Source organism: Lycium barbarum, chromosome 4, assembly GCF_019175385.1.
Source record: "Lycium barbarum isolate Lr01 chromosome 4, ASM1917538v2, whole genome shotgun sequence".
NCBI classification, from domain to species: domain Eukaryota; kingdom Viridiplantae; phylum Streptophyta; class Magnoliopsida; order Solanales; family Solanaceae; genus Lycium; species Lycium barbarum.
This window is the reverse complement of record NC_083340.1, coordinates 120,785,564-120,793,796: the sequence shown is the minus strand read 5'-3', so window position 1 is coordinate 120,793,796 and position 8,233 is coordinate 120,785,564. Positions and strand designations below refer to the sequence as shown.

At 36.3% G+C, this 8,233-nt stretch overlaps 1 pseudogene; it reads left to right on the top strand.

Annotated features, from left to right (window-relative positions):
- The first annotated feature begins 583 nt into the window (after positions 1 to 583).
- LOC132637716 (glycerophosphodiester phosphodiesterase GDPDL3-like) lies at positions 584 to 6,113 on the top strand (annotated as a pseudogene).
- Positions 6,114 to 8,233: the final 2,120 nt, after the last annotated feature.

The window sequence follows — 8,233 nt, the reverse complement described above, 5'->3', positions numbered from 1 at the left end:
AGTATCCACACTGTGTACAGGGGTAAGAAAATGCCAACTAAATAAGCACTCTAAACATCTAGCCTTGAGTGTACTAACAGAAGTTGAGATTCCATCAAAACATCTACTATTTCTCTCCTTCCAGAGACACCAAAAAATAACTGTAGGGATCATTCTCCAGATTCTTTTGATGGTTTTTCCAACTCTCCACAGTGACCAGCTTGCATAGGCATCTTTCATGAATAAGGGCACTACCCAGTTAAAGAGTAGAACAAATGCCAAAGGTCCGCTGCTGCAGGACAGTGTAAAAATAGATGGTTTAATGTTTCATTGTCCTGCCCACACATGAAACATCTATTGATGAATTATTCCTTTCTTCTTGAGATTGTCTTGTGTTAGGCAGGATTCTCTAAGAGCAGTCCAAGCGAAGCAGGAGACCTTGAGAGGCTGCCTAGTTCTCCAGCTATGTTTCCAAGGCCATTCCTCAAGAATGCCATTTTGAGAGCTCAACTGCTTAAGCTTTTAGATGAGATGATCACACACTTTATCAATTACAACATACTGCTGTACATACTTGGATCTTGTTTAAATGGTGCCTTGACTTTGTGTCAGTACTGCTTTTATTGATCCTTCGTTTTTCAAATCCTTTTTGCAGCATGACACCTTCTTCAGCCAGCATAATCTGAGTATGAGAAATTTTATTATATCCCTGTCCAAGAATGTTCTCATCAACTATATTTCATCACCAGAGGTGAATTTCCTTAGCAGTATGGTGGCACGATTCAATCCACGAGTTACAAAACTCGTTTTCCGGTTTATCGGACAGGATGATGTTGAGCCTTCAACAAATCAAACATATGGTTCTTTATTGAAGAACCTCACATTTATCAAAACCTTTGCCTCTGGAATTCTTGTTCCCAAATCTTATAACTGGCCGGTGGACAACTCACTCTACTTACAATCATATACGTCGCTTGTCTTAGATGCTCATAAAGAAGGTCTTCAGATTTTTGCATCGTATTTCGCAAATGATGTACCTTTTGCTTACAATTACAGCTATGATCCCGCAGCTGAGTATTTGTCCTTTGCTGACAATGGCAACTTCTCTGTGGATGGAGTACTGTCTGACTTCCCAGTAACTCCATCGGTGACAATAGGTAACCACGCTACAATTGATGAATAACAGAATCTATGTGATATGTAAGCTTTTATTGTTGCTTTCATATTTTTAGTTGCTCATCAGAATGCTGTTTGTGAATATCTTATTGTGCCCTTGGCGAAAAGTAAATCTAGACAACTCCAAAGTTTCTGGAGGCTGAAATTGTGCTGGTTTACACGGCGTGAGTAGTTATTTGGACTGTAATCGGGCAGTTCTGGACTTCTAAATTCATAGGCTAATCATAGAGGAACAACAAAATATAAATGTTTTTACACATATGTGAGAATATAGAGTCAAATTCATAAGAGTGGGTGGCCACTACTATAAAGTGCATAACTGGTTTTTAGGTGATAATCTTGTCATATACTTAATTTGAGTATAAAAATAGACATTAAAGGAAAAAACAAGCAGGTATCTTGTAGATAAATTTATCACTGATAGTGTACATCAAAGAGGATACTTGGACACACTAGATTTATAAATGTGCTGGATAGGTTTAGGTGATCGCAGTTGCCTCCATAATAGCTTGGGTTTGGGTATCTGACAGGGCCTTTTTGGCATTTTATATTCAGTTGGTCTTGAAGCTTTGTGCTATTTCGCTTTCTACCGCGATACTCATCATTATTCTTATAATTTGTGTAATATTGCAGATTGCTTCACTCATTTGGATAAGAATGATAAACTTCAAGGTAAGCTACTAATATACGCTCTTATTTTTGTTGAGATCGGTGAATGTTGTTTTCTCATTACATGGCTTTTGTACCCGAAATATGAAAATGCAAACCATTATCCTGTAAAACTTTTGAGCTAGTACTGTACTCAAGGTTAAAATGGACTGGAAAAGGTTTGATTCGTGAAATTTTGAGTTTGAGATCAATTCTCTTTGTCTAATTAAATGATCTTATCTAGGTGGAGCTTGGTTTCAAATTACAAACCCAGAGAGACTCTTCTATGAAAGTGTAAGCAAAGAACTTGAGAATTATATTGTCCTGGAGATACTTTAGCTTTTCAAGAGAAAATAACTATAACATTTCATCAAGTCATGTGAAGCCAAGGTAGCACTTCTAGAGATCATAGCTTGAGTTGGTCTTAGTTGTTCTTCTGTTGATAAGATAAAGTTTAAGTCAAATCAATATTCTCTTATTAATAGGTCCCTCTACTGCTTTAGTTTTCCTACTGTGTATTTAACGTTTTCGTTACAGTTTGTACAAGACATTATATCTCACTCTTTCCCCATTTCCTGTTGACCTACAGCAAAGCTTCTGATTATCACATCTAAAGGAGCAAGTGGAGACTACCCAGGATGTACCAATTTGGCATATACAAAAGCTGCTTCAGATGGTGTAGATGTTCTCGACTGTCCTGTTCAAATGGCAAAGGATGGAATACCCTTCTGCCTGGGTTCAATTAATTTGATAGATAAGACTTCATTTTCTCAATCGCCATTCAGCAATATTGCTTGTACTGTGCCAGAGCTTAACATAACGAATGGAATAGTCACCTTTAACCTTACTTGGGATGAGATTAAGAGCCTTAAACATAAGTTGAGCCAACTTTCCTTTATGTTATCTTACAGTGTCTAAAACTAAACATCTACCACTTTTTCTGGATGCTGAAGATAGTATGTTTGAAGACAACAGTTGTTGATAGATCTTCAGGTTAATGGGTTTATTTCAAAACTAATCATAAGAAATCATCTTGTGAATCTGTCATTTTTTTTTGTTTGCATGTGAATAATGTAGGTGTACATATCTGGATACCTGTCTATTAATTAAGTTAGTGACAAAGGCTATCCCGTCCTCTTAACATTAATAAGGTTAACTTCTAGTTTAACATGAATGTTAACCATCAAACTGTTCTATATTGTACAATACAACAATAACACCTCAATCCCAAACAAGTTATGTTGGCGATATGACTCCTCACTTACCGTGTACTCTATTTAAATCCATCTCAGGCCAACATTACTCATCTACTGTACTCCTAAAGTATTAAATTATATCGATGTGTGAGTTTCTGGTGTCATTCTTAACTATAATGTTTTTGATCTCTTGGATTGTACATCACTGGACCGCCACCCCCCACCCTCCCCCTTCCCCTTCCAGGTTTCGGATAATAATTGTAATTTTATGCCAATGCTTTAATGCTATACTTAACATGCTCTAATTTCTTGTAGCGTCAATATCAAATCCATGGTCAGAGTTTAGATTGTACCGAAATCCAAAAGCCAGAAATGATGGAAAGTTTGTGTCATTGGTGGATTTCTTGACATATGCAGAAAATGCCACAACTGTATCTGGTGTTATGATCAGCATAGAGGTGATTTTATTTTATTTTTGATTAGCGCCGGGTGTCCGAGTCTCTTTGAGCCCCGACTAATCCCGGGGGTGCACAGGCCCTCGGCAAGGAGTTTCCCGCAAGTGCACCACGGGTAATTCAGGGTTTTCCCCAGTCCGATGGCCCTCAGAAATTGTTTGCACCCAGCGGGTTTCGAACTTGAGACCTTGAAAGGTAGCACCCCAAGGCTCAAGTCAATTGCCACCAGGCCAACCCCTGAGGGTTGCATAGAGGTGATTTTATTAATTGCCGGTTCTGTTGACATTGTTAATACCAACATTATGTATCAGCAAATGTTAAGTCCATAAGTGCATATTACACCTAAATGCTAATATCCGTTCTGCAGTAGCTTTATTCGACGTGAATTAAGTTTTGAGAGTTCTAAAAAGGGCATTAAATTCCATGAAAGCAAAGAATATCCCAAGAGGCTTTTGGAATATGGATGAATGATTTAACTTTAGTTGTTGACATGATGGAATGATTTAACTTCAGTTGTTGACATGATGGTTTTCCCTTAATAGAATAAATCTCTTTTGCTCTTGTGGTTTGTGTTTTGCACTCAACTGGCACTAAGGGCTGGAAAAAGAATGCCGTGAGATGGAAATTCCAAAATGAAAACGACAAAGCAGTTCTATTAATTTAAGAGTAAAGTTGTTCCTCGAAGATGCAATAATACTACTCTCTCCGTTTCAATTTATATGAACCTATTTGACTGGGCACGACATTTAAGAAAGAGGGAAGACTTTTGAAACTTGTGGTTCAAAATAAGTCTTGAAAATTTGTGTGGCTGTAAATCATTCATAAAGTGAATTTGTTTCCAAATTAGGAAAGAGGTCATTCATTTTGGCACGGACTAAAAAGGAAATAGGTTCAAACAAATTGAAATAGAGGGAGTACTATTTATTTTCGTATGATGACTCTTTATGTTGGGGTGGCTTGTGTGTATGGGAGTTGACGTGGATACAACTTTCAGATCATAGCAAGAGGATGGAAGGAATGCAATTTTGAACTATTGTTGGTAATTTTGTAAAGAAATGATTTCATTTTTCCTTCTCAATAATGTTCATTCCAAAAATTGATTCTTTCCTCTTAATACCAATGTTCACATTCCAAAGGCAGGTTGGTTTTACCTTCTAACTAGCATCAGTATTTCTTCATTTGCTGAATGCGGAAAGGATCCTTGTGTATTATTCCATCTATTAGCTTTTGTGTTTTACTCAAATTTTCTCTATAATATTTTATATTAAATACATACTTACTTTAATATTAAGGAAAGTAGTTCATGAGTTGCTTGCTTAACCCGTAAACGTATATGCCCTACCACTATTACTTTGGAAGGCCTATCATTTGTTATTTCTTTTCAGTTTACCTTTTAAAAGGAAATTTTAAATTCTGTTTACTGTATGACGGCTAATAAATAATAAATTGTAACTGTAAAATATTTAATTGTTGTCGAAATAAATGACATCTTTTTCATTTTGTTTTAAGAAGCTAAGTTTAGTGCCAGAAGAAAGCAATATAATTCCATACCTATTCATTTTTCATCCGACAATGTTCTGGCACTTGTGCAGAATGCAGCTTACCTGGCAAATCAGGGATTTGGTGTAACTGCTGCTGTGCGTGAAGCCTTAAGGAGTGCCGGTTATAATAATCAGACAGCAAAGAAAGTTATGATCCAATCAAAAGACAGTTCAGTCCTGAAGAATTTAAGAAAAGCCGCGATGAACTTGTTTACAGGGTTGCTGATGATATCAGGGATATTGAGAGCTCAACTATATCCGAGATCAAGAACTTTGCTAGTTCTGTGATTTTAACCAAGAAATCTGTTTTCCCAAGTGAGAGAAAATTTGTCAGTGGGCAAACAGATGTGGTGCCGCAGCTGCAGTCATCAAATCTCCCAGCATACGTTCAAGGCTTTAACAATGAGTTTGTGCCTCAAGCATGGGATTTTTTCTCAGATTTATCTGTAGAGATAAACAACTATATTGCAGCTGGCATTGATGGTGTTATAACAGATTTCCCAGGCACAGCTGCTAGATACAGAAATAAGTGATTATATAGCTTGTCTATGCTTCCATCGCATTCCACCCCCAGCTTCTCTTTCTTTATTGTTCCTCATTTTTATGTGCATTATCTGAATTTCATGCCCATGCATCATGTTAGCTGCAATCTGCCATGTCCGCTCGTGTTTTGTGGTGCTTTTGCTTGGTCTCACTAATTTAAATTTATATTAGGAAACACCATTCAGAAGCTTATGTATCAAAGTAAACTTACTACTGATTTGTGCAAGTAGGGAATATATTTGGAAATAACACTGATTTGGTCAAGTATGGATTCTATTTTAGAAAATGCTACTGATTTGTGGAACTTTTTTATTGAGCTGACCCTGTGATTGAGTACTGAAATATATCCATGTGCTGGTTATAGGGAACCGTTGTTTGGGTTACAAAGACCCACCAATGTATCTTAGCCCTGTTGAACCCCGAGGTCTCCTACAAATCATGGCTCGTCAGTTATTACCACCAGCTGAAGCTCCCAACCCAATACTTTCCGAAAGTGATGTGGTCGAGCCACCTCTACCTCCTGTTGCAAAGATAACCCCTACTGCGGGCAATGACTCTACAGCTGATGCAGCTCCCACCTCTCCAATCAGTCAATCGACAGTTGTGGCTGGCGTTTTGACATGCTGCCTTGCCATTCTTCTTGATATTGTAATCTTTTGATCTGAGACTTGTTTGAGGCATCCTAGAGATGAAGCTATGGAGAGAAATTAGATTATCTTGAAAGGAATAGAATCAGAAACTGTATTATTGTATTTACTATCTCAGTACAACAAGTATTATATACATTGTTAATAACCTAACTAACTTCTAACTGCCTAACTAATAACGTTAACTCACATGTTTTGCCTTGCCTAAACTCTTAAGTCTGCCAGTTGATCTTTGGTTGGGACATCTGTCAGTTGATCTTTGGTTGGGACATGCTCAGTTTTCAACATACGTCTATATGTATGATTCTCACATGAAATATAGGATTGGCTGCAATTAGAATAGCAGCTTTGCTGTCACACACCAGTTTCATTGGTAGTTCTACATCAACCCCAAGCTCCTTAAACAATCCCACTAGCCAAGTGATCTCTGGTGTACTTGATACCATTCTAGAATTCAGCTTCCGCTCATGAAGTAGTAGGTAAAAAGATGAGTCAACATTATTAGTTACCTATTGGATGATAGTATTATTGAAAAAAGCTCGATGACACCGACAGATTGATGATAAAGAAAGCAGTGCATGATTACTCTCACCTTTGATGTTACCAATCTCCAAAAAAAAAAAAAAAAAAAAATTACTTCCGCCTTTGTAATTTGTCTGCTTTTACAATGACTAGGTGGGTTTGCCAAATTCCTAAGCTATTAACCAAGCTTTTCACTTAAAAATCGAAATCTAAACTATGATTTGAGAAAATTTTAACTAACATAAAATGAAGAAACCAGATTAATAGGGTATAACTCTGTAGCTGAAAAAAAGAGCTCTTTTGACTTTTAACATTTTTTTGGGGGCCAATTTTTTGTCAACCATTAGCTTTTGAGACGATGGAGGGACGTGGTGGATTGGTCCCATTTAATAGGTCGAGAGGGTATGATTTCTCAACCATTAAAGGTTAAGCGGGTTAGTGAATCTTAATCTTTTTTTTATCATTGTTTACTATTTATCTTATATTTATGCTGCTATTACCCTTCTCTCCGATTGTTGGATTTTTTACCATCCATAATTTGGCACCCATTGGGGGTCCTAGAAGCTAACATTGTTGAAATTATTTTTTTATTGGTTATGATTGCCCGATATTTTTATTGGTGTTTAAATCAAACAAATTCGGTCCAAAATAATTCTCTAGAAAACCAAGAATTTTTTTTTTCTTTTCAAATCTACTTTTACTTCTACAAATGATCTATATAAATTCCTAAAAAAATCCTTATAATCTTTACTACTCACTTTAAGGAGAGATAAAGGACACGTTAGTTGAAAAACTCTTAAAACTAAAACTATTAATTGACTTTCTCAATAAATATGCTAAATCAGATGTAAAAATGACGAGACAGAGTATGGTTTAAGTTATCATGTCTAAAAAAATTTATCTGTACCCAATATTTATATCAGATCATGCTAATTTATCACAATTAAGTTACAAATTAAGGCGAGAATGTGCATTAATTAACTATAATTTATAGAAATATACGTAAAGATATGTATCATGTATTCATTAGATTGTTAAAAAAAATCAATTGCGTAGAAAGTATACCCTCTAACATATTCTATCAACCAAAACAAATCATGCTGAATGGTAGTCCTGGAACAAGCATCAAGAAAAGATTAGTAGGTAAAAAGTAGTACTTAGTATAGCAACTAGTCACAAGTCCTACCTAACCATAACAAATGCATGTGAAGCCGCAAGCTAAAGACAAAAGTGTAGGGGTCTAGTCGCTCAGTTGGTTGGCTACCTGAACTTTCACCTTATTGATGAAGTTCGAATCCCTACGTTGTAATCCCCTCCCCCATTTCCCCTTCCCCTAACCCCTATGTAATAAAAACAAATTTAAAAAAAAAAAAAAAAAAAAGACAGTCTAAGTGGGGCCACGTAATATTGGCTTCCATTACTACAACTTTCATTTATTAGATAGCCTAAGAATCGTGTTAATAGTTACCATATATGATAAAACAAAGCCAGCTTGAAAAAATCAACAGAATTTGTAGCCTTTCTAA